Consider the following 25000-nt stretch of genomic DNA (forward strand, 5'->3'; position numbering starts at 1 on the left):
AATGAAGCGGCCTTGCTGTGAATGTGCTGTGTCTTGCTACATTGCTTCTGACCCAGGGCAGTAGGAGAGATGCAAGGATGACCCGTCATCCAGGAGGTGCCAAGATGAGAGGGAGGGAAGACGGTGGAGGAGAGTGGAGTATGTTAGGGATGGAATGGGTGGGAGGCTAGGACAGTGCCCTTACAGAGGACCTTGTAGCGTGGAATTTAATAAACCATGCCCTTCGTTCAACTTCGCCGGTGGTAGGATTCGAACTGCCATACCTTCGACCTTCGCCGCAAGTAACGACGCCCTAACCCACTTAGCAAGCGAGTTTAATATTATTACAAAACAAAGAAAAAAAATCTTAAGCTTTTGGTAAAGTTAATGAGTCAAAATCCTCCAGGCAGAAAGAAGGAACGTTTAAGTCACTGTTGGCACCTTGTTGATCAATCGAAGAGAATATAATCAAAAGATTAAGACATCCTACAAGCCACTCAGAAGCGACACATCTGATAATTTTCCTTTTCGCCTCAACTGATTCAAAACGTCTGGTGTCAGTCACGATATTATATATCGAGCAGGGAAAAGAGACAGCAATAACCTATTAGCATTATTAGTTCATTTTACATATGAATGAATCACATGAAGTTAGCCAAAAATATAACATATTTCAACACGGGAGTACATGACTATTAATCCCTTAACCCAGAGACCTTAACCTTAGATGGGTAAAACCTTTATCTTGAACCAACTCCGCCAAGAGTGACAGAGACAAAGGGATTCGTTGATGAAGATGATATATGTGAGGCCCTTGATTCATAACCCACGGTTCATAACCCACGGTTCATGACTCACCAACCCTGAGGTTTCATTTCGTACCGCGACGCGGGGTACTCGAGGCAAACGACGATGCAATTTCCGAGCTGATGAGAAGCTTCCAGGGCGATGGTATGTAATACGGATTCTAGTCTCCCGAAGGAGTTTCACTGTGACGCGCATTGCACTCCGTAATAGCTCGAGGCTCTATTTGCTGTTCGCAGGATGCGACCCTCAGTCATGACGTAGATATGGTGCCTTTGTTTGTACGGTAACATGATGACATTAAGCGTGTAGATGACTGAATTCTCCTACATGCATTTGAACGTGTAAGTGATCTTATTTCTAGATATATTTGCTATTCGTAGAATACTTTCCAGTTTCATTGCACAAAGATAACATAACAGAAGCCATGATGACATTAAGCGTGCAGATGATTGAATTCTCCTACATGCATTTGAACGTGTAAGTGATCTTATTTCTAGATATATTTGCTATTCGTAGGATGTTTTTAGTGTCATGACACAAAGATAACATAACAGAAGCCATGATGACATTGAGCGTGTAGATGATTGAATTCTCCTACATGCATTTGAACGTGCAAGTGATCTTATTCCTAGATATATTTGCTATTCGTAGAATACTTTCCAGTGTCATTGCACAAAGATAACTTTACAGAAATCATGATGATTGAAGCCTGAAGATGACTGAATTCTCCTACATGTAAATTTTCTTATTTCTAGATATATTTGCTATTCGTAGAATGTTTTCCAGCGTCATGACACCGAGGTTGCCATTGTTAGTACGATAACATAACAAACCATGATGCCAGTGAGCCTGAAGATGTAAGTATTCACCTCATGATTCAAGCCCAAGTGAAGACGCGGATTCGAACTTGTATCTTTCTTGTTTCTAGATCTATATCAGCGTTTCCCAACCTTTCCCGATCATAGCACCCCCTGTTGTCGTGTCTAAGCAGTCCAGCACCCCTATCTAGTTATTAAAGAGGATATAAGAAGGATGAAGTGTACTGTTTGATGATCTATTTTCTTAATTCCTTAGAACTGAAACAAATTGAAAATATATTGTTTGTAGAAGAAATAAGAACACCCTAGAAAAATAAGATAGCATGGAAAAAGTCAAATATGTACATTTAGGTAATCAATGATACATGTATCAATGTGATTTTTGTGTGGGTCACTTCCCAGCACCCCCTACGATTTATTTCAGCACCCCAGGTTGGAAAACGCTGATCTAATATGATAATTGGAATACTTCCCAATGCAAGACAAAGAGATGAAGTCTTTCTATGTACAGTCGTATGGCAGAGATCATAAAGCGAGTGAGCATAGAAATCACCAAATGCTCTTACATGGTTTAAATTCAGGTGGCGAAATGCGTTAAAGTTCGTATTTTTCTTATTTCCAAATATAAATGTTATTTGGAGGAGGGTCACCAGTACCATGACACAGAAATGACGACCTTGTCTATAAGAGAATATGACAGAGGTCATATGAACAGAGATCACGGTGGAGAGGCTTGAGCTCTATCATAATTTAATTCTCCTACATAAATTATGGTCAGGTCGAAATGCGTTAAAGTTCGCATTTTTCTTATTTCCAAATATAAATGTTATTTGGAGAATGGTCACCAGTACCATGACACAGAAATGACGACCTTGACTATAAGAGAATATGACAGAGGTCATATGAACAAAGGTCACGGTGGATAGACTTAAGCTCAATCATAATTAAATTCTCCTACATAAATTATGGTCAGGTCGCCAGATGAATTTGAGTCTTTTTTCGACGTGAAAATTTTTCTGCAATTGAATGAACATATCTGCTCACCTTCAACCTCTCTTCCTCTCTTTCCCCTCTCTCTTCCATTGCGCGCGCGCGCGCGTGTGTGTGTGTGTGTGTGTGTGTGTGTGTGTGTGTGTGTGTGTGTGTGTGTGTGTGTGTGTGTGTGTGTGTGTGTGTGTGTGTGTGTGTGTGTGTGTGTGTTTATGTATTACCTATTTACCTAGTTGTACCTTACGGGAAGGGGAGCTATACTCGTGATGTCCCGTCATTGTATCTCGCCATATCTAATTAGCTCTTAAATTCTTGTATTGTTTTTGCACACACTATTGTTTCGTCTAGTATTTTCCATATATCCACCGCTCTGTGAGGGAAAGCTGTTCTATCAGGTCTGTTTTATAACTGAGCTTTTTGAGTATCTTTCTATGTACTCTTGTGTTTCCCTTATCTTAATTTAGTAAATCTCTATCAGGGATTTCCACACCTCTCATATTACTGTAGATGGTCAACAAGCCACCTCCTTTGTGTGTTTGTGAGTGAGAGAGAGAGTGTGTGTGTGTGTGTATGTGTGTGTGTGTGTGTGTGTGTGTGTGTGTGTGTGTGTGTGTGTGTGTGTGTGTGTGTGTGTGTGTGTGTGTGTGTGTGTGTGTGTGTGTGTGTGTGTGTGTGTGTGTTTGTGTGTGTATGCGTGTGAGTGTGTGTGTGTGTGTGTGTGTGTTTGTAGAAACAGACCTCACATATATAGTGGTTCAGTTATAATGTATTACAAGGCGACAGGAAGCTATTTGATCTCTGTCAATATCAGAAACATAAATTACAAACAAATACGTGAGCATGTTATCTAATAAGCAACCAAATCATAGACATTACACCATATTGTTCAGAGCTTTGTACAAATGGGTATTAAATATCCTCCCCCCACCAGCCGACCTCGCAACCCCCACCCCAACCCCCCAACCCCCATACCATACCGATGCTGTTAAGACAGGTCACGCCCCACTACCCCCTCCCCCTCCCCCTCCCCCCTCCACCACCCATGCAGGTTAGGCTCTGATATATAAACCAAAGGCCCACGCTATCTTTTGTCATTTCTTTAAAAAAAACTTTTTTATAAGTATTGTTCCTCAACAGTCTATGTATCTGTATTGGTTTACGATTTGATTTATTGATGTCTATTTTCTTGATTAGTGATTTTTTTTTATTATTTATACCAATGTTCTTTGTTTCTGTATGTCGGTAATTTATATGTTACAGATTTTCCTGATGATGTCTCCTTGCAGACGAAACGTTGAGAATTGAATGAATTACTTTGGTAATCTGGTTTATGCCCACCCCCCAAATTGCCGACTCCTTGTTAGAAAGCTTGAAAATACCCATAAGAAGATTAACAACCTCCTTAATGCTGTCGACTTCAACAATACATGTCTACAAGAGAATCTGCTCCCTCAATATATTTTTCAGTTCAGCCATTACTCACTCTGTTAAGTGGCTGAGCATGATATCCTTTTGTTAAGGCTTTAAGAGTCCATGACTGAGCCTCCTTGTTAGCGTCCTGCGCCACATATAGCCCATTCCAAACCTACCTCTATTTTCTTACCTCCAGACGTTAGTAACCTAATTCGCTCGGTGACTGCGACCCAGGAAACACATTTGGGCAAAAATATATATGAGCAAAAAATATTCGCCTTTTTGAGTTTTCGAGTGACGAGACAACAATGCTGCCGCTACTTTGGAAACGTGGAGGGATATGAGAAGATAACAGGTTGTTGGACATATTGTTGGCGAGATGCCAGAAGTCTTCGCGACTTCCTCATCTTCGGCGAGGAAGACTAACTCACGTCTCAGGAGAAGAAGGACATAATCCCGATAGTGATCTGACCAATTCTGAAGGAGCAATATTGAGGTGGTCAGTTGTCGTGTTTCCCTGATTAGAATTTGACACTACCAGTAGCATGTACTTCTGACCTATATACAGTATATGTGTGTATGTATGCATGTGTGTGTGTATGTATGTATGTATGTATGTATGTATATATGTATGTATGTATGTATGTATGTATGTATGTATGTATTTATGTATGTATTTATGTATGTATGTATGTATGTATGTATGTATGTATGTATGTATGTATGTATGTATGTATGTATGTATGTATGTATGTATGTATGTATGTATGTATGTATGTATGTATATATGTATGTATGTATGTGTGTGTGTGTATGTATGTATGTATGTATGTATGTATGTATGTATGTATGTATGTATGTATGTATGTATGTATGTATGTATGTATGTATGTATGTATGTATGTATGTATGTATGTATGTATGCATGCATGTATGTATGTATGTATGTATGTATGTATGTATGTATGTATGTATGTATGTATGCATGCATGTATGTATGTATGTATGTATGTATGTATGTATGTATGTATGTATGTATGTATGTATGTATGTATGTATGTATGTATGTATGTATGTATGTATGTATGTATGTATGTATGTATGTATGTATGTATATGTGTGTGTATGTATGTATGCATGCATATATGTTTGTATATATGTATGTATATATTTCGATCAAGGCACTTTTGAGGCTATATTGAAGATGATAAATGATGTTGAATATGAAGCTTTTGTTGGAGTTTATAAACAAATATAGCACCAGAAAGACACAAAATTAAATCAGATGTAGTCAAAGTGAATAAAGGTATGGACATACTTGTCTTGTGTGAATTTACCTTATATGATATTGAATGACTGTATCTGTAGTGAAATGTGTTGGAAGTCTCAGAACTGTAAACTTTATAAGATATTCATATAAACTCTTCAGGTTTTATAAGTAATGTAGTAGAAATTAGATAAATACCGTATTGAAATCATTGTGAAAGGTGAATATCTCAAATCGATTTTGATCCATTACTCTATATGTCTTGTGAGACATAAAGATGTCTTTATTGAATATATTACTCACCAGCTGGCAGAACTGTTTTGAATGAAAATTCACACACGATAGTGATTAGTTAAATGTTTAAATATAATATAAATATAAACAAGGATATCTAAGGGTTTTGCACCGTAATACAAACTTAAGCAACACAGCTTTCATTAAATGTAGGAGATAATACTAGTATCTTTCTAATAGAATGAAAAAACGAGTATCTTTTCTTCATCATCCTTTTAGAGATACGTGTTGGAAACCTTTCAGATGTAGATTGGTGATCAAATGAAAGTAAGATAATTAGGCAGCCAAGGAGGAATGAATTTGCAAACGGCGACTGACTTGGCCACCGTTGGGCAATGAGCTTCGTTGTCAACTTCTGCTCTTGACGTCTTGATGGCAGAAATGCAGTCTACGAGTGGTGACAAATTTGAAAGAAACAGATCGAAATAATAATCACTAGCTTAACTGATATATTGCTTTGATTTAAATGTACTTTAAACATAATGTATATATACATACACAAACACAAACCCATACATAAATATACATACGTATATATATATATATATATATATATATATATATATATATATATATATGTACATATATATATATATATATATATATATATATATATATATATTGTGTGTATGTGCATGTGCGTGCGTACACACGTGCTTGTCTGTGTGTGTTTGTGTGTTTGTGTGCTTGTGTGTGTGTGTGTGTGTGTGTGTGTGTGTGTGTGTGTGTGTGTGTGTGTGTGTGTGTGTGTGTGTGTGTGTGTGTGTGTGTGTGTGAGTGTGTGTGTGTGTGTGTGTGTGTGTGTGTGTGTGTGTGTGTGTGTGTGTGTGTGTGTGTGTGTGTGTGTGTGTGTGTGTGTGTGTGTGTGTGTGTGTGTGTGTGTGTGTGTGTGTGTGTGTGTGTGTGTGTGTGTGTGTGTGTGTGAGTGTGTGTGTGTGTGTGTGTGTGTGTGTGTGTGTGTGTGTGTGTGTGTGTGTGTGTGTGTGTGTGTGTGTGTGTGTGTGTGTGTGTGTGTGTGTGTGCCAACGTTATAAATTATTAAGCTATGAAACATCATGCAATGTCTATTTGTAATACAAATAAAATCATTTGACTTACGCACCGAATAAACATAGCAGTCAGCATGAGCGCTGATATAGAAAACAGAAAATTGTTTGTTTTTCAGGCTTCCATTGCCTAAAGAAAATCAACTCAGAGCAGTCAGAATAGATATAGAAATTAGCAGATCTCGAATGTTGAATTAAAGATATAGTTCCACTAAAGATGGCGTTCTTGTTTTTTTAATCTAAAAATGGCACAAGGTACAACATATGATATCTTCTATATTTCTATTTCATTTTTCAATGAGAGAAAGAGATAGATAGATAGGTAGGTAGATAGATAGATAGATAGATAGATAGATAGATAGATAGATAGATAGATAGATAGATAGATAGATAGATAGATAGATAGATAGATAGATAGATAGATAGATAAATAGATAGATAGATAGATAGATCAATAGATAGATAGATTGATAGATAGATAGATAGATAGATAGATAGATAGATAGATAGATAGAGAGAGAGAGAGAGAGAGAGAGAGAGAGAGAGAGAGAGAGAGAGAGAGAGAGAGAGAGAGAGAGAGAGAGAGAGAGAGAGAGAGAGAGAGAGAGAGAGAGAGAGAGAGAGATTGTTTTTTTGTTTTAATAAATTTATTACGCCCGTGGGCGGCAAACAATAGTACATCTATCACAGCATTGTGTTAGAGGACATGTCATATATTATATACATTCTTTAAATGGAGACATAATACAATAATCATTCAGGATTCCCCGAAATGGTGATGGCGGGATAGTGGTACTATGTAAGTGTTTACATATAATCATCATGCCCCGTCTCCGGGGAATATTGTCTGTCACTATGGGTCACTGGAGACAATAATACCAAGGGTGTTCGTATTACGACGGTTACGCAGCCCGTACGGTGATCACCGTGGCATATCATCCGTCTAGGAGCCCCGTCACACAAGTCGACTCCCAAGTCCGAGCCGAGCACTGACATATATTGTGCCTTCGTACTGGTCTTGCGTCGGCGTTACTTGTGGCGGTTGGGTAGGAGGTGGTCGTATGGGGCGCGTGACGTCCATGACGTAGGTATAGGCTGCCTTGGAAAGATGGTCCACCGATTAATAAATTCATTGCTTCTGAGGGCGACAAACAATAGTATATTAGTCATATTGTTATGGAAAGAGATACAAAAGGAGGTATGATTGGATTTAACAATCAAAATCCCCCAAAATGGGGGTGGCGAGCTAGGAGTGTATCTAAGTTGTCGTCACTAAGTAAATGTTTACATACAGTTATCACGTCTTGTCTCTGTGGAATACTGTCTGTCACAATGGGGCATTGGAGACAGTAGTGTTCAAGAGTGTTGGCGTTAGGGCGGTTACACAGCCTGCATGATGAGTAATGTGGCATATCTTCCGCCTGGGATATTTGCCACACAGGTCGATATCCGAGTCTGAGCCGAGCACTGACAACATTGTGTCTCCGTACCATGGGTCCGCGTCGGCGATACTTGTGGCGGCTGGGTAGGAAGTGGTCGTGGTGTTGAATGGAGACACTGGTGGCTCGTTCCGCATCTCTTCGGCGTGTTGTTATGGTGTGAGTGGCTGCGTGTATTCTGTTTTTGAGGCATGTGAGAGAGGGTACTACGCGTTCGTTATCTAAGACGAAGGCACAAGCTGCTTTGGCAATACGGTCCACAGTGTCGTTGCCAGCAAGGTCTACGTGTGAAGGCATCCATACGAGAGATACGGCCATAGATGCTTCATGAACAACGGCGAGTTGGGTCAGTATGGCCTGTACAACACGATAGTAGTTGGGTCTGGGTGAGGAGAGGGCGTGTAGAGCTGGTTGGGAGTCACAAACGATCACACCATTTACGTTACAGTCTACAAGATATGTTACTGCGTCGAGGATTCCGTGTAGCTCACAAAACGTGGAGCTTGATGTGACAGGTAACCTGCGGCCAATCCATCCAGCTTCCACAGGTGGCTGTAAGGTGGGTGAGTACATGGCACACGCTGCTCTTCCATCAGCCTGTACTGAGCCATCCACGTAGATGACATGAGCTGCGGGGATCTTTGAGGATACGCTGTCGATGGTCTCTAGTGCTAGTTGCTTTTGAAGTGCAGGAAGGTCATCTTTGGAGGTTGGTGTGAAGGTGACGTTAGGGAGGGAGATTCGCCACGGGGGCAAGTCGGGTTCAACCGTTTCTTCAGGGACGTGGATGTCAAGGTTTCTAAGTGTGTTGCACACTGTAGTGACGAGGTTGCGGCCTCCTGGTCGAAGTGGGAGGCGGGGTGCACTGTCAGGTTCGAGCGACGCTCTGATGGTAGCAGTAAAGTTTGGGGACAGATAGGGCAATCGGAGGCATTTTACAGAGAGAATGGCCATGTTAGCATATATTCTCTCTACAAGTGAGGGTAGACCAAGTTCACTTTGCATGTTAACGATGCGAGTCGAAGGAGGGCAACCTAAGATAAATCTCATTACTCTATTTTGGAATTTTTCGAGAGGTTCCAAAGCTCTCCTGGGAAGTTGACAAAGGGCAGGTGATAAGTAGTCAACGAGTGATCGAAGAAATGTGGTGTATAGAGTTCTGACCATTGGTAATGAAGCGCCGGTGGAATTTGTGGCAAGCCACTTGATAGGGTTAAAACGGGCCTGCAGACGATCAAGGAGATCATTAACAAGGGTATGGATACGTTGTCGAGTCGGTATGGCTGGAGTGATCCGGGCTGGTACTCCAAGGTATGTGTACTGTGTGCAATGAGGGATAACATCACCTCCCATGTTGAACGTCGGTAGTGCTTGGAGAGTACGAGATGAAAATATTCTGCTCTTCTCAGGGGAAATGATGAGACCACAAGCGGTAGTTGACGTGTAGAAGCCATTTAGGACGAATTGGAGGTCAGCGGGCGAGTTGGAATGGATGCAGATGTCGTCCGCGTAGCAGAGAAGGGTTGTACCGGGAACGTTAGGAAGAAGTGAGAGTAAGCGGTGCATCAAGACGTTAAAAAGAAATGGACTTAGTACGCCATCTTGCGGGGTACCGAGTTTGAACTGCTCGTAGGAACTGCACACACCTCGAAAGAGAACACGTGACTTCCTGTTACTCAGATAACCTCGAATCCATCGAAGGAGGTTTCCTTGCACTCCGAAGGTAACCAGCTGGTCAAGAATTATTTCATGGTTGGCTACATCGAAAGCACTTTTGAGGTCCAGGAAGGCAACTACGCTGGTGGGAGAGAGGCGGGTGTAGAGCTCAGTAAGGCAGTGGTGCGTACTTCGACGTGGGAGGAAACCATACAGCTGCGGGGAGAGTTGACCTTGTAGACGATTCATGAGCCGGGCAAGGATGATACGTTCAAGCATCTTGCTGAAGCATGAAGTTAGGGAAATGGGCCTGAATTTATCAGTACCTGGTTTCGGTATCGGAACAATCGTGCTTAAAGTCCAGGCTGCAGGTACATGTCCACGAAGGAGGCAGAGGTTGAAGAGGCGAAGGAGGGGGTTGCCAGGAACTTCCAGTAGGAGTCGGAGCACTTGGTATGTAATGCCGTCATCCCCGGGGGCAGAAGTTTTTGTATTAGCTATGGCTAGTCGTAATTCATTCTCCGTAATCGGGACGTCGTCTTCTTCATCTGGGTGGAGAAGAGCAGCCATTAGGTGGAGATTACGGGTGTTGCGACGAGTGGAGAGTGCCTCTTGGATATGCGTAGGAAGATTGTAAGTCTGTGACTGTGACGACCATAAAGTAATGAGGTCCTGGGCGTAGGCGGCTGGACTGTGATGGAGGGCGCTGGGAGGTTGCTTCTTAACGACCCTTTTTACAAGGCGCCACATGGTCGCGATACTAGTCTGGTGATTTATGGAATCAGTGTATTTCTGCCAAGACTCTTTGTAGGCACAGTTCTGGAGGGCGACCATATTATCCCGTGCTATTTGGTACTGATGTAAAGAATCAGGTGTGGGTTGCGTCTGAAAAGTATGACCAGTAGTCTGTGTAGCTCTCTCCGCTTGGATAATACGGTGGTCCAACGTCCATGAGTGAGGTACAGGGCGGCGTGGTAGGTGAGCTTTGGTTACATAGCGGCTGTAGAAGTCGTGTGTGGTATTCACTAAGGACGTGTATAGTGCGTCGGGGGATAGGAAGTCAAATGTGGGAAGGAGACTAGAGATGTACGAAATATACGTAGGGCAATATTTAGGAGGAATGGATATACGGGTCCGGTGATGAGGAGTTGGAATCCGAGATGGTATGGAGTAGTATAAACTAAGAGCAATATGGTCGGAGAAGAGAGAAGGAATTGATTGACAGGCGACACGGGATGGCACGAGGCCAGACGTGATGATGTGGTCAACTGTGCCTCCACGTGCATGTGTGGCTCCACCAGTTTCCCATCGTGTGAGTCGGTACCGATGTATGTAGTTGAGTAGAGGGATTCCACTACGGTTGGGGACAGGGGAGGCATCACCAAGAGCAGGATGTCGAGCGTTGAAATCCCCCATATAAATCACTCCACGATTTGTAGGTACTGGGAGGGCAACAAGATTAATAACACCAGGGGCAGAGTATACGTTGCAAAGTCGAAGTTTACCATTGCCCACAGTGACTTCAATTAACTGAAAGGTCATAGTAGTATCCCTGGAGCATCGAAGGAGCTTGTGTGGCATGGATGCGTGGACGTAAGAAATGAGGCCATTCCTGGCTGGATGTATGTATGAGACATAGCCAGACAGCGTAGGTGCTGTGTCGCATGGCTGAGCACCACCGGGAAAGGCTTCTTGAATAAATATTATCTAGGGGTGATGGCGATGGACATATGTCTTCAGTGCAGTGAGTTTCGTGTTATGGCGTATTCCGAAAGCATTCCAGGAGATGACGTGAAGCGATACGAGATCAGAGAATCTTATTACTATGTGCTTTGCGAGAGCCGGAAGAGGTTGGTGTTTGAATGTGGGCGCTGCCAGGCGGAGCATGGGTAGAGGAGTTCAAAGGCGACGAGAGCTTTTCTAGATGGGAGGCAACTGTATCAAGTCGCTCTGTAAGGGCTGTGACAGAGGTGATAACAACTTTGTGAGATTCAACTAGACTGGCAAGTGTGGTTGCTGTGGTAGCCTGTTGGTTAACTAAACTTTCGATACGGGCATCTATGGCATCGAATCGCTTCGTGAGGGCTGAACAGCGGGATTCGAGAGATGCAACAGCTTGGCGAAGAGCTTGTACTTCAGCAGAGTCCGTGGTGCTGGGCGTCGTGAGAGAGGTGGCTGGAAGTGGTGGTGGTGGTAGTGATGATAGTGGTGGTCCAAGTCTTTGGGAAGTGGCCGTGGGTGTTCGCTTAGTACAGCCATGCCAAACGTTGACCCCTGGTTTATGGCATCGGGGGCACTTCCATCGGGATGTGTCTGGTGGTGGGGATATGGAAAGTTTTGAGGTAGATGCGGAGTCGTCGGGCGTGGTGGGTGGAGTGGGTGGGCGGTGAGGGCAGGAACGAGTGTCATGATTCTCCGCGCACCAGGCACACTTTGCGGGAGCGGAACAGTATCTTGAGATATGTTTGAAGCCCCAGCATTTATAGCACCATGGAATTTCATCTTTCATTTTGCGAAGCTCACAGGGAGGGAGGAAAGGTAGGAAGGGGAACTCTAAGGTAGGCGGCGGTGGTTCAAGTAGGCTCCACGTGATGACTAGTCGGTTGATTGGCGTCCCATTTTGGACGAATCTGCGAGCTGTATGTATCCCTGGATATTCCTTGGCATGAGAGGCATCGATGCTGACAGGGTATCGAGTGAGGAGGTACGTAGGGAATTTACGTGGTCTTTCCGTGGAGTCCTGGATGACTAGGCGTAAAGATAATATTTCCCCACTCGTGATACTTGTAATGATGTCTTGTCGTTGTCTTGAAACATAGACGAAACGAGATGTAATAGCTGACATCTTCACCTCAGCCAGCTCACGATCGAGACGGAAAGACTTGGCAACGTTGGAGAGCCACCGAAGTTTCACGTCACAGCTTGAGTTGTCAGGGAAAGTTAATTTGACATATTTCTCTCTGGGAGCAAAGGCAGGAGCCTGTGACGGCGAAGTATAGGACGAGATTGGGGGGGTAGGGGTGGGAGATGGTGTGATATCATAAGCTTGTGGCTCTATCATTGGATTCTTCTTCGATGATTTAGCAGCAGGAGAAGGTGGTGGGCTGCTATTATTGGAGACTTCATTTAGAGTGCGTTTAGCGGGGGTAAATGGTTGTGGTGCAGAGTTGCCAGATGCAGGAGAATTTCCTTGAGCGTGATGGTTGTAAGTCGTAAGTGGGGGCCATATGTTAATTGGATTTTCATCGTCACTCATAGCGAGATCGGCTTCAACGATGGCAATAGCCTGTGGTCCTGAGTAATCCATGGTTACCACACGTTAAGATTATTCACAGGAGTTCAGGATTTATGAGGCAGTATGCGGGGAGAGCGATTCATCCATGTCGTCACAAACCTCTTACTGCGCATGCGCAGACTTGGCCGCCCCTGACCAGGAAGGTCGGAGGGATAATGTTTTCACAGTTATAGACTAAGTTAGTTAATGTTCACACACCGTGATGACAAAAAATGGTAGAGGTGGTCTTATAATATCTCACAGCACACAACGAAGGGTTGGAACACAATAACACTGCCGGAATTCTAACAAAGAGCACGGAGCTCAAAACTGTAGGACCGGTCACACGCCATATTTGTTTTCCAATCGAGAGAGAGAGAGAGAGAGAGAGAGAAAGAGAGAGAGAGAGAGAGAGAGAGAGAGATAGAGATAGAGATAGAGAGAGAGAGAGAGAGAGAGAGAGAGAGAGAGAGAGAGAGAGAGAGAGAGAGAGAGGGGGGGGGGAGGGAGAGAGAGAGAGAGAGAGAGAGAGAGAGAGAGAGAGAGAGAGAGAGAGAGAGAGAGAGAGAGAGAGAGAGAGAGAGAGAGAGAGAGAGAGAGAGAGAGATAGAGAGGGGGGGGGGAGAGAGAGAGAGAGAGAGAGAGAGAGAGAGAGAGAGAGAGAGAGAGAGAGAGAGAGAGAGAGAGAGAGAGAGAGGAGAAAGAGAGGGAGAGGGGGAGATTCTTGTAGATCCTCTGGAGGGCTGTTATGAAACACAATACCTGTCCAAAGGCGGTATAATTTTGAAAAAAATAACGGTGGTGTCTTGTATAAAAAAAATGTAAACGCAATACTTTGCAGAACTAGCCAAAAATAAATCAATAGATAAATATATATATATAGTAAATTTTCATGCTTTTTGATGACTTTAATCATGGTATATCTACAATTTGCCTCACTGATGAAGATCCAATTGAATTCAAACTCTCCTTGAGTCGTAAACCCAACCCTCTCTTGCATCTGTCTGTTATCTCAGCTAATAGAGAGAAGGCTGAGATCGCTCCATCTCAGGTTTAGAATTTCGAGTCAGTTCTGAAGTGGATCTCGACCTCAAGGTTTCCAGTTTCTTGTTAACCGTTTAAAATGTTCGTTGATATTTTACTTCGACAGGAGTATTCACTATGTTTAGTGCATTCAGTATTTCAGGGACTTTAATGACAACCTACAGAGAGAGATACTTAAAATTCATCTGTAATAAGAGACATGTATATATATATATATATATATATATATATATATATATATAAATATATATACATATATATATATATTTTCACCACCCCTAGTCACCACTGTCACTTAAATTTGACTTGTAATATCACTCGTCTCGAGGCCCCTTGCCTCTCGTTACGTGAGGTTCACTAATATTCAAGTTCCTCTTAAGTAGTAGGCCCAATGCCTTCTTTTTCCTGTAGTCTCACTATTTTCTAGGCCCCATGCCTATTCCTCTCGTCCTTTGGGTTAATAAAAGGATGGTGAATTTTCTTTCTTCTTTCACTGTAATTTCACCTTAGCTTACACTCGGGATCTCTTTTCTCTCGTCTCTACATCGTCTCCTGATCCTCTCTCCTTACACCCTCTCTATATCTTCTCCCTATATCTTCTCTATCTCTTCTCTGTAGAACGTCTGACGAGATCCCGTATCTTACGCTAAGCTACCTTCGTCTGACGTCACTAATTTTTCTAAACCAATCCCCGGTGACTTCTCAAATAAATGTCACTCCTTATGGGCGTGACTTTGAATTCATGCACCAATAGTTTTTTCCTCCTTCTGCACCTTGCACCAATCCGGAAAGCCATTTCAATGCCACTAGCAAAAATTGTTTACCTCAGCATTAGTCAAACGAAGGTAACCCGCGCTTACAATGTTGTGATTACATAAGCGATTATAAAAACAGTCACCACCGTCGGTGTGTTTACATAGACAAAACGTCGCCCTCACCTAGACATAACATTGCCCTCTTCGGAGGCGTCGAGTCTGAGTTATTCTACTGCCCTAGCTCATTTCCATTCGTACACTACCGGCCTCTTACAGGGCTCGGCAGCTACCCTTGGTCGTCCCGACCAATTTCTTATTTCCCTCTTACAGGGCTTGCTAATATATTTCTAGAATAAGCTAATCTACCCTTGCGTTATTGTTAATCTATCTTCCAAAATACATCATTCATGCTATAAATTGGGAATAATACATAAACATAATACCTATAAATGTGAATAACATGCATCTCAATATATATATAAGGTATTGAATTAAGCGGTTACATGGTTGATTTGCTTTGACAGAGCCAATCTCCGGAATACAACAAAGGCAATCAGTGCTGCCACTAACACTGAAAGTAAGGGTATGATTAGGATTGGTAACATATGTAAATCATTTGAGGGAGATCTTGACAATGGTCTTCTCTTAATTTTCAAGGGAGGGGAGTTTTCAGGCAATGTGAAGTTGAAGGTTGAAATGTAGGTGTCCTCGGTTAAATGCATTGTATTAAGGGTATTAGAAATGGTGGAAATAGTGTCTGCATGCAATTCGCAGTTATCTTGAATAGAGACAAGACCTTCAACCAAATCCAATTTAGGACTCAACCCGGGACAATTTATTGATACCTTTGTCTTGTTAGGGAAAAACAGGTAATGAGATCCTTGTATGTTACAATGAGGGATCTGGTCTACCAAAATTCGTTGGTAATGACAATTGTTCATAACAGACATATTCCTAACCAGAGAGTTCATGCGAAGCCTCTCGGAACACAAAAGAGATCATGCTTTCTCTTAGATTGTCTACAGAAAGGATGTAATTGATTAGAAAATTCACTATGAGCACTAACTTTAAATTCTGAATGGTTTATCATCTTTTCAATAGCAATTAATTTGCAAAACACACTAATCTAGAGTTTGAGTGTCTCTTCTTGTTCAATATTCAATTTTTTTTTTCCAACACACTTCATTTTCAAAGACAGTCTCATTACTTTAAAATGGTCACAATACTCATGTGTGTACTCAGATGAGAGGTCCTTAAGTCCTTAAGGTTCCAAGTCTGACCACAGCAGATCCTAGGTTTTAGGTTTCCATGTATCTGTTTTAATATTTGCAAACTTTTATTAATGGAGTCCACATTTTCTTTAATTTTGGTTACCTTTTTATAATCAAGAACTACCCTTACCACCTTATCAACCAAGATTAGGTTACCTTGATGATGTACCAATGCTCCAGGACGAATCGGATTCCAGTCCATGGCACTCACCAAACTTAATATTATTAATAAGGCAGTTTTCATCTGTAAAATACATCAAGATTAATGTTCAACTCTTGAAAAATATCATTATAATATTCTCCATATTCTCCAGGGTTATCAATATTTATGCACAAAGTATTACTATAATCATCTTCATAGATCTGCAAGCTAATTTTCCTTATGTCATCTAAATGTCCTACCAATTCTTCTCTTGATTCTAAATGTTTAAGTTTAAACTTGTTTCCACCTGCAGAATCAATTACCCTATATGGACCAGTGTACCTTAGTGAAAGTTTATTATTGGGTGAGGTTGCTTTGACCATTACTAATTCCCCAATTTTCAATTTTAGTTTACGAGCTATTTTGTGTTGTTGTTCCCTCATCTCTTGTGAATACACCTGCATATGTTTCCTAACTCTTTGGTGAATACTTTGAAGAGTATTTATCCTATTGGATATATAATCATCCATATTATATATGGGTTTTTGCTCTGCTGTCAACATTTCATATGGCAGAGTTTTGTCCTCCCCAAAAATTATAAAATGAGGTGTATCCCCAGTTGCTACATTAATTTGATTGTTCAGGGTACACTTAACACAAGGAATCCAAGTATCCCAAGTTACACTATGAGGACTTATTAGGGTTCTAAGACATATAATTATCTTTTTGTTTAACCTTTCTACTACTCCATTACTTTGGGGATGGTTAACGAGTATATTGACTTTCTTGATGTGGAACACATTACATAGATTTTCCAAGATTTTGTTATTAAATTCAGTCCCATTATCTGAAACTAGGATGTTAGGTGTAGTAAAATTACAGATTATCTGATCATAGATTACGGAAGCAATAGTTTCAGCTTTCTTATTGATTATGGGTTGTAATATACAAAATCTTGAAAAATAATCAATAGCAACAAATAGGTATTTAAAGCCGTTCTCGGTTAGTGGTAATTCCAAAGTATCCATGTGAACTCTTTCCCAAGGTTTCTGTGGAATGGGATAGGTGAGTATAGGAGCAGGTTTTGGTGTATTTCCCTTCACCTTTACACATTTTACACATTTTTCTATATAATCATATATAGTTTTCTTCATACCTAACCAAAAGTACTTAAGTTGTGCCTGTCTATAAGTTTTATCCTTTCCAGGATGTGAACTACAATCACTATCATGAAGTAACTTCAATATCTCATTTACCAGAGTTTGTGGTATAACCAACTGATTTACTTGACCTCTAGAAATATCTTTCCCATTTACAAATGTTTTCCTATACAAAATTCCATTAATCAAATGAAATTCCTCTATCTTATACCCCTTTGGTAGCTTTGGAGGATCTCCTCTTGGGTTCATCAAATGCTTGATTATTGAATCACATGTCTCATCATCTCCCTGTTCTCTTATTAGCATTTCTTCATCTAAAGTTACTAATTCTTCTATACTACAAACAAAATTAATCAACCCTGTCCCAGTCATTGGTTGACTAATGTTTCTAGAAAGTGGATCTGCTACATTCCTTCTACCCGGAATATAATTAAATTGAACATCATAGCACTGAAGTATCGCAAACCATCTAGCAAGTCTGCCTCTAAGATTCTTATGCTTAAATAAGTTCTGAATAGCTGTGTGATCAGTCCAAACTCTGATGGGATACCCTAGTATCATATCCCTAAAACTTTCTAAAGAATAAATTACTGCTAAAGTTTCTCTTTCAGTTATAGAATAGTTCCTCTCTGCACTATTACAAAGTCTGGATGTGTAAGCTATGGGTTTTAAAGTTCCATTTCTCTCTTGCATTAGTATGCCTCCTAACCCTATGTCAGACGCATCAGTACAAAGAATAAATTCTTTTTCATAGTCGGGGAAAATTAAAATAGGTGAACTTGTGAGTTTATCTTTCAACTTGTCAAAAGCTTGCTGTTGCGCAGGTCCCCATATGAACTTTGAGTCCTTTCTCAACAAAGAACTTAGTGGATTAGCAATGTCAGCATAACTTTGAATGAATTTTCTATAATATCCTGTTAATCCCAAAAAGCTCCTAACCTTGTCTACATTGATCGGAACTGGAAAATTCTTGACAGCGTCCACCTTTGAATTTACTGTACTCAGTCCGTGTCTGTCTATCTTATGTCCTAAGTAAATGACACTGTCTTGCAAGAACTTACATTTTTCAAGTTTTACTTTTAACCCAGCTTCTCCTAGTCTTGAGAATATCAAATCTAATTTCTTAAAGTGCTCCACTGCAGTCTGAGAAACTATTAAAATGTCATCTAGAAATACACTGGCAGTGTTTCCTAACAATCCATCTAGAATAGTATTCATTAATCTCATGTAAGTTAATGGACTATTACATAACCCAAATGGCATTCTCTTGAACTCATAATGTCCTGTTGTAGTAGAAAATGCTGTGAACTCTCTTGAATCTTCATGCAATTCTATTTGCCAAAAAGCTGATTTGATATCTATAGTACTAAAATATCTATTCTCAGTTCCCAAACTTCTCAAAATGTCACCGATAATGGGTAATGGTAACCTGTCACGAATGGTGTGCTTATTCAGTTCCCTGTAATCAATAACTGGTCGCATAGTCCCATCAGACTTTGGTACTAAGATCAACGGAAAATTCCACTCACTCTTACTATGTTCAATAATATCCTGTGATAACATTTCAGTGATGAGTTTATCTACTACAGCTAATCTAGAGTGAGGAACTCTGTAGGCTGGTATGTAGATAGGTTGTGTTCCTGGTTTTAACTTAATGTGATGTTTTTAAAACAGTTGTTTTGCCTAAGGCGTCCCCCGGCAAAGCAATTGCTTTTTTATGTTTCATAAGCAAAGCAAATAAAGCTTCATCCAACTCAGGGCAATTAGTTGATTGTAATAATTCTTTATATCTATTTCTTAAGTCTATGCCTTCTTGTACTGAGCAAACTGATGAAGTTGGTAATTCTATCTCCTCACTATTCTCATTTAAAATCTTAATAGGTTTAGTACACACCTGAATACATCCTATTTGTGTACCTTTCTTTAAAACTATCTCTTTATTCATAGTATTAATTACTAATACTTCTACTCTGTTCTTATTTGTCTTATAAATCCCTGAGTCCCACTTCAATCCTTTAAGTTTAACTGATTCTGGGACTGTAATTACTTCAGAGTCTACATTGATTCCTTTCAAACACACTTCAACCTTATTAATTGACATGGGATGTAACAATGTCGACCTTGTTAATCCGCAATCTGCAATTCTCAAGGCATCTGTGGTTAATAATTTAGTAATCTCTGGGATTTCTTGAACTTCTGAGTTGGGTTCACAAATTGTTTTACTTTCTGTAGGGTTGGACCGCTCGGCCTCGCTATCTAGGATAGAAATGTTATCTAAGGATTCATTGATTCCTGTCACTGGTCTTAAGTCTGGTTGATTTAAGAATGGGATTAACTGTGACTTCACTAAAATTCCTAAGTCAGCAGGACAAATTACCATGTTTTCTTTTCTCATAGTTGCAAATCCTATCAATAAATCTCCTGGAAAAACAGACTCTTCTACCACTATCACTGGGATGTACAATTGTTCATTTGTATATAAGGCAACTTCTAGCTCAATCTTGCCTAATGTTTTTAACTGATTTCCAGTTACACCTTGCAATGTGTAACGGATTGGTTCCAACATTTTCACTCCTGGGTTCAACTGGTTTAAAACTTTACTAGTAATTACATTAACTACAGACCCTGTATCAATAAAAATTTGAATAGGCTTATTGAACACTTTACCCGCAATGAGAGGTCCTACAGAAGTTTTACCAACAGTAATTATCAGTTTGTCAGTTTCTTTCATCTCCCTTGCATTCCCATATTTAACACAATACCGCCTATCGGTATATATATGGGGAGGTCTGATATGGTTTATTCTGTGTCTGGGGGTTTTCCTCTTAGCCCTGGGGGTACCCGAAAATTTCGGCACTCATGAGTTCTGTGTCCGATTTTATTATGGTAAATACAGAATGGATGGTTCCTACATTGATACTCATTGTGACCTTCGTATTTGCAATTTCTGCAAATAATCCCATAAAAACATTCTTGTGCCTTGTGTCCCCAAGCATTACAATTAAAACATAGGATTCTGGTATCCCTATCCCTAGATGGACTTCTAGCATGCCGCCTATGTCCTACTTCTGTTTTCTTAAACTCTCTAGAGTTCCTATATTGGCTTTGTTGATTTATAGGCATTACATATGGGTTTATTGTTCTGGTCTCACTGTATCCTTGTAGAAGATAATCTACTTCTCCTAAACAGATATTTGATTTTAAATCTTTGTACAGCCTTTCTGCTGTTAAGTCATCAGAATTCTTTGCCAATAAGCTAAATGTAATCAATTTGATTACCTGTGAGATTTCCATCTTCTCACTAGATCTTTCTATCCAGTCTGAATCTTTCAAGATAGAATTCATGTCTTTTGACCATCTATCTAATCTAGCTAAGTACTCTGTGTCAGTTTCACTTGTCCTAACTTCCTTAATCATTTTTACCAATGATCTAATAGGATCCTGATCACATTTGGACATGAAATGTTTAAGAAAGGCTTTCTTGTAATTATCATATTGATTAATTAATTCCATTTGCTGAAAGTTAATGACAAACCTCGCCCTTCCATGCTCTGGATCTATATTCTCCTTGAGAATCTCAATCTTACGATTCTCATTTGTAATGTTTTTACTAACTATAAGTGTGTCAATAAGGTTCAAGAACTTGTTTACACCATATGTGTTAGACTCTCCTGTGAATTTTGGAATATTTGTATTTGATGTGTGAATTTCGTGTCTCAACACGTTAGAATTCTGAGGGGTACTCATACTTTACTAATACCTTGCTTTAGCCTGGCTGCTTGCGATGTCGCTTCGTGATGTCAATGTCTGGTTTGACGTCCTTCTACGGTCTTGTCATTCCTCAACGACGTTGTTCCTCCTCCATCACACACTCTGCCTTGAAGACCGCCTTGTAGATGATGATCTCCTTGAAGAATCTTGAAGAATGCTTGTTCCCAACGTAGCAGTTACTTGAAGTTGTAGATTTCTCTCGTAGTCGTAATACACTCTTGATTTTGGTTGTCTTGTTCCCGTAGACTTCTGGCGCCACTTCTCTTCGGAGGTGTTTAACACCCAGTTCATTCCACCGCTGAGCACCACTTTCACCTTCCTTAGTCACCACTGTCACTTAAATTTGACTTGTAATATCACTCGTCTCGAGGCCCCTTGCCTCTCGTTACGTGAGGTTCACTAATATTCAAGTTCCTCTTAAGTAGTAGGCCCAATGCCTTCTTTTTCCTGTAGTCTCACTATTTTCTAGGCCCCATGCCTATTCCTCTCGTCCTTTGGGTTAATAAAAGGATGGTGAATTTTCTTTCTTCTTTCACTGTAATTTCACCTTAGCTTACACTCGGGATCTCTTTTCTCTCGTCTCTACATCGTCTCCTGATCCTCTCTCCTTACACCCTCTCTATATCTTCTCCCTATATCTTCTCTATCTCTTCTCTGTAGAACGTCTGACGAGATCCCGTATCTTACGCTAAGCTACCTTCGTCTGACGTCACTAATTTTTCTAAACCAATCCCCGGTGACTTCTCAAATAAATGTCACTCCTTATGGGCGTGACTTTGAATTCATGCACCAATAGTTTTTTCCTCCTTCTGCACCTTGCACCAATCCGGAAAGCCATTTCAATGCCACTAGCAAAAATTGTTTACCTCAGCATTAGTCAAACGAAGGTAACCCGCGCTTACAATGTTGTGATTACATAAGCGATTATAAAAACAGTCACCACCGTCGGTGTGTTTACATAGACAAAACGTCGCCCTCACCTAGACATAACATTGCCCTCTTCGGAGGCGTCGAGTCTGAGTTATTCTACTGCCCTAGCTCATTTCCATTCGTACACTACCGGCCTCTTACATACATATATATATATATATACATATATATATTTATATATATATATGTATATGTATATATATATACACTCCCCTCCACCCTCCACCCTCCACCCTCCTCCCTCCCTCTTATCTTGGCACCTCCTGGATGACGGGTCATCCCTGCATCCTGTCCACTGCCCTGGGTCAGAAGCAGCGTCGCAAGACACAGCACATCCACAGCAAGGCCGCTTCATTAATTCGGCGACCCCCCTCCCCGTCCACCCATGCAGAAAAGGAGAAGACGGGGAGAAATCCCTTCGGGCTGCGTCAAATTTTTCTCTCACACATACCTCCCCACCCCATCCCCCACTCACTCCCCCTCATGTATCACAGCATCATCTATACACAACCCCTCTTTATTCACCCCTATCATCTGTCCTTTCCCGTCCTTCCTCCACAAACATTCCGCTCTTTGTAATGCCCCTTTCACCCCATCCATCCATCTCATCCTAGGACGCCCCCTCATATTCACTGCTTCCACCTCTGCTTTCCACCCTTCTTTTACTAATCTTTCCTCACTCATTCTTTTCATGTGTCCAGACCATCCTAATACTCTTTCATCAACCCTATCTCCCAGTTCCCTTTCCAACCCTGTTCTCCTCCTCATCTCCTCATTTCTCACTCTATCCAGCCTAGTAACCCCTATCATACTTCTCAGACATCTAATCTCAAGCACATTCAAACTCCTTCTCTCTTCCTCTCTCATGTTCCATGTTTCTGCCCCGTACAATGCTGTTGGCACAATCACTCCTTCATATAACCTCCTCTTAGCGTCCGTTCCCAGATGTCTATTTCTCATTACACTTTTCAATCCACCAAGGCATTTACTCGCTTCTCTCAATCTACATTCTACCTCCACCTCCACTCCTCCCTTTCCTGCCACATTCACACCCAAGTATCTAAAACTATCCACTTCCTCCAGTCTTTCACCCTTAATGCTCACTTCCAGCTTGCTGTCACTCTCTCCCATTGTACATCTCATCATCTTACTTTTGCCCACATTTATCTTTAGCTTCCTTCTTTCACACACCTTCTCAAACTCTGTCACTAACTTCCTCAATCCCTCCTCTGATCCTGCTACAAGCGCAGTGTCGTCAGCAAGCAACAACTGACTCACCTCCCACTTTTCTCCATTTTCTTTAATTATTTCCAACCCATGACCCACTACCCTTGCATTCACCTATCGCACCACCCCATTCATGTAAAGATTGAACAGCCAGGGTGACATAATACATCCCTGACGAAGTCCCACCTTTACCTCAAACCATTCACTCTCTCCATTTCTAATCCTAACATAAGCTCTACTACTCTCGTAAAAACTCTTGACTGCTCTCAACAGCTTTTCTCCTATCCCATATATCTGCAGTACCTCCCACAGTGCCCTCCTGTCCACCCTGTCGTAAGCCTTTTCCAGATCCATAAAACCCCAAAAACATCCTTCCCCTTTCCTATATCTTTCTCACATATCTGTCTTACCACAAAAATCTGAACTACACAACCCCTACCTGTTCTTACCCACACTTTTCCTCACTAAATACTCCCTCTGTTCCTCTCCTAATCCTCTCAATCAAAACCCTCCCATAAGCCTTCCCAACTACACTCACCAAGCTGATCCCTCTGAAACTACTACACTCACACTTGTCCCCCTTTCCCCTGTAAAGCGTAACTATACAGGCACTGCTCCAGTCCTCCGGCACTCTACCCTCTCTTAAAAAAACATTTAAATAACCTCACCAGCCAGTCCACCATAACTGTACCTCCTTTCTTCAGATATTCTGCCTTACCTGCTCTCATCATCTTAACAGCTGCTTTCACTTCATCCTTCCCTGTTTCTCCTCCATTTTCTTCACTCATCACTCTCATTTTCTTAGCACTTCCAACTGCAGCTACCTTTCCCTCCCTATTCTCCTTTACATTCAGCAACTCCCTAAAATACTCTGCCCACCTTCCTCTCACTGCCTTCTCTTCCATTATCATCTCTCCATCTGCACCTTTTACCTTTTCTTCTCTACTTGATTCGCCTCCTCTTTCTCTTTTAATATTCTTCCAAAACATCTTTTTATTGCTTTCAAAATGTGTGTCACACTCTTATCCCATTTCACATCTGCTCTCCTCTTTGCTTCCTTTATCTTATGCTTAACTTCCCTTCTCTTTACTTTGTACCTCTCATACGATTCCCTCGTCCTAATTTGTAGCCAATCTATGAATGCCTGCTTCTTCTCTTCTACACTTTTCTTTGCTTCCTCACCCTACCACTCACTACCCTTCCTTCTATTTCCTCCCGCCCTCCTTGTTCCACACACCATTTTTGCACACCTTATGACTCCCTCCTTGAACCCTCTTCATTCCTCCTTCACTCCTAGTTCTACTCTATCCTTTACTCCCTCCCACTCCTCTTTCAGCTTCTTATACTCATTCTCCTTTTTTTTCTAATTTAAGCAGTCAATAATGATAATCATATCATTGAGGAATAAGATATTGTTGAAATATGCATAGAAATGATATATAATACAATATATAATTTTCTCAAAAAGAACACACAGGCATTTACAATTTTCATACAGAAACCAAACAGATCTAATAAGATCAAATAAAAATTATATAAATGTGACAAAGTTCAATAAATCATACCTTGATCTATTTCTTAATATATTTCCGAATCATTACCTTCTCTGTCGCATTCAATCATGCCAATGAAAAGTTGATTGCTGGCTTGACTTAGCTCCTTGTCTGTTCATATTTTAATGTGATTTCTTAATGAGCCTTAAATAGCCAATATCTTG

Source organism: Oratosquilla oratoria, chromosome 2, assembly GCF_046742065.1.
Source record: "Oratosquilla oratoria isolate Oo_2021 chromosome 2, ASM4674206v1, whole genome shotgun sequence".
In the NCBI taxonomy this organism is placed as follows: domain Eukaryota; kingdom Metazoa; phylum Arthropoda; class Malacostraca; order Stomatopoda; family Squillidae; genus Oratosquilla; species Oratosquilla oratoria.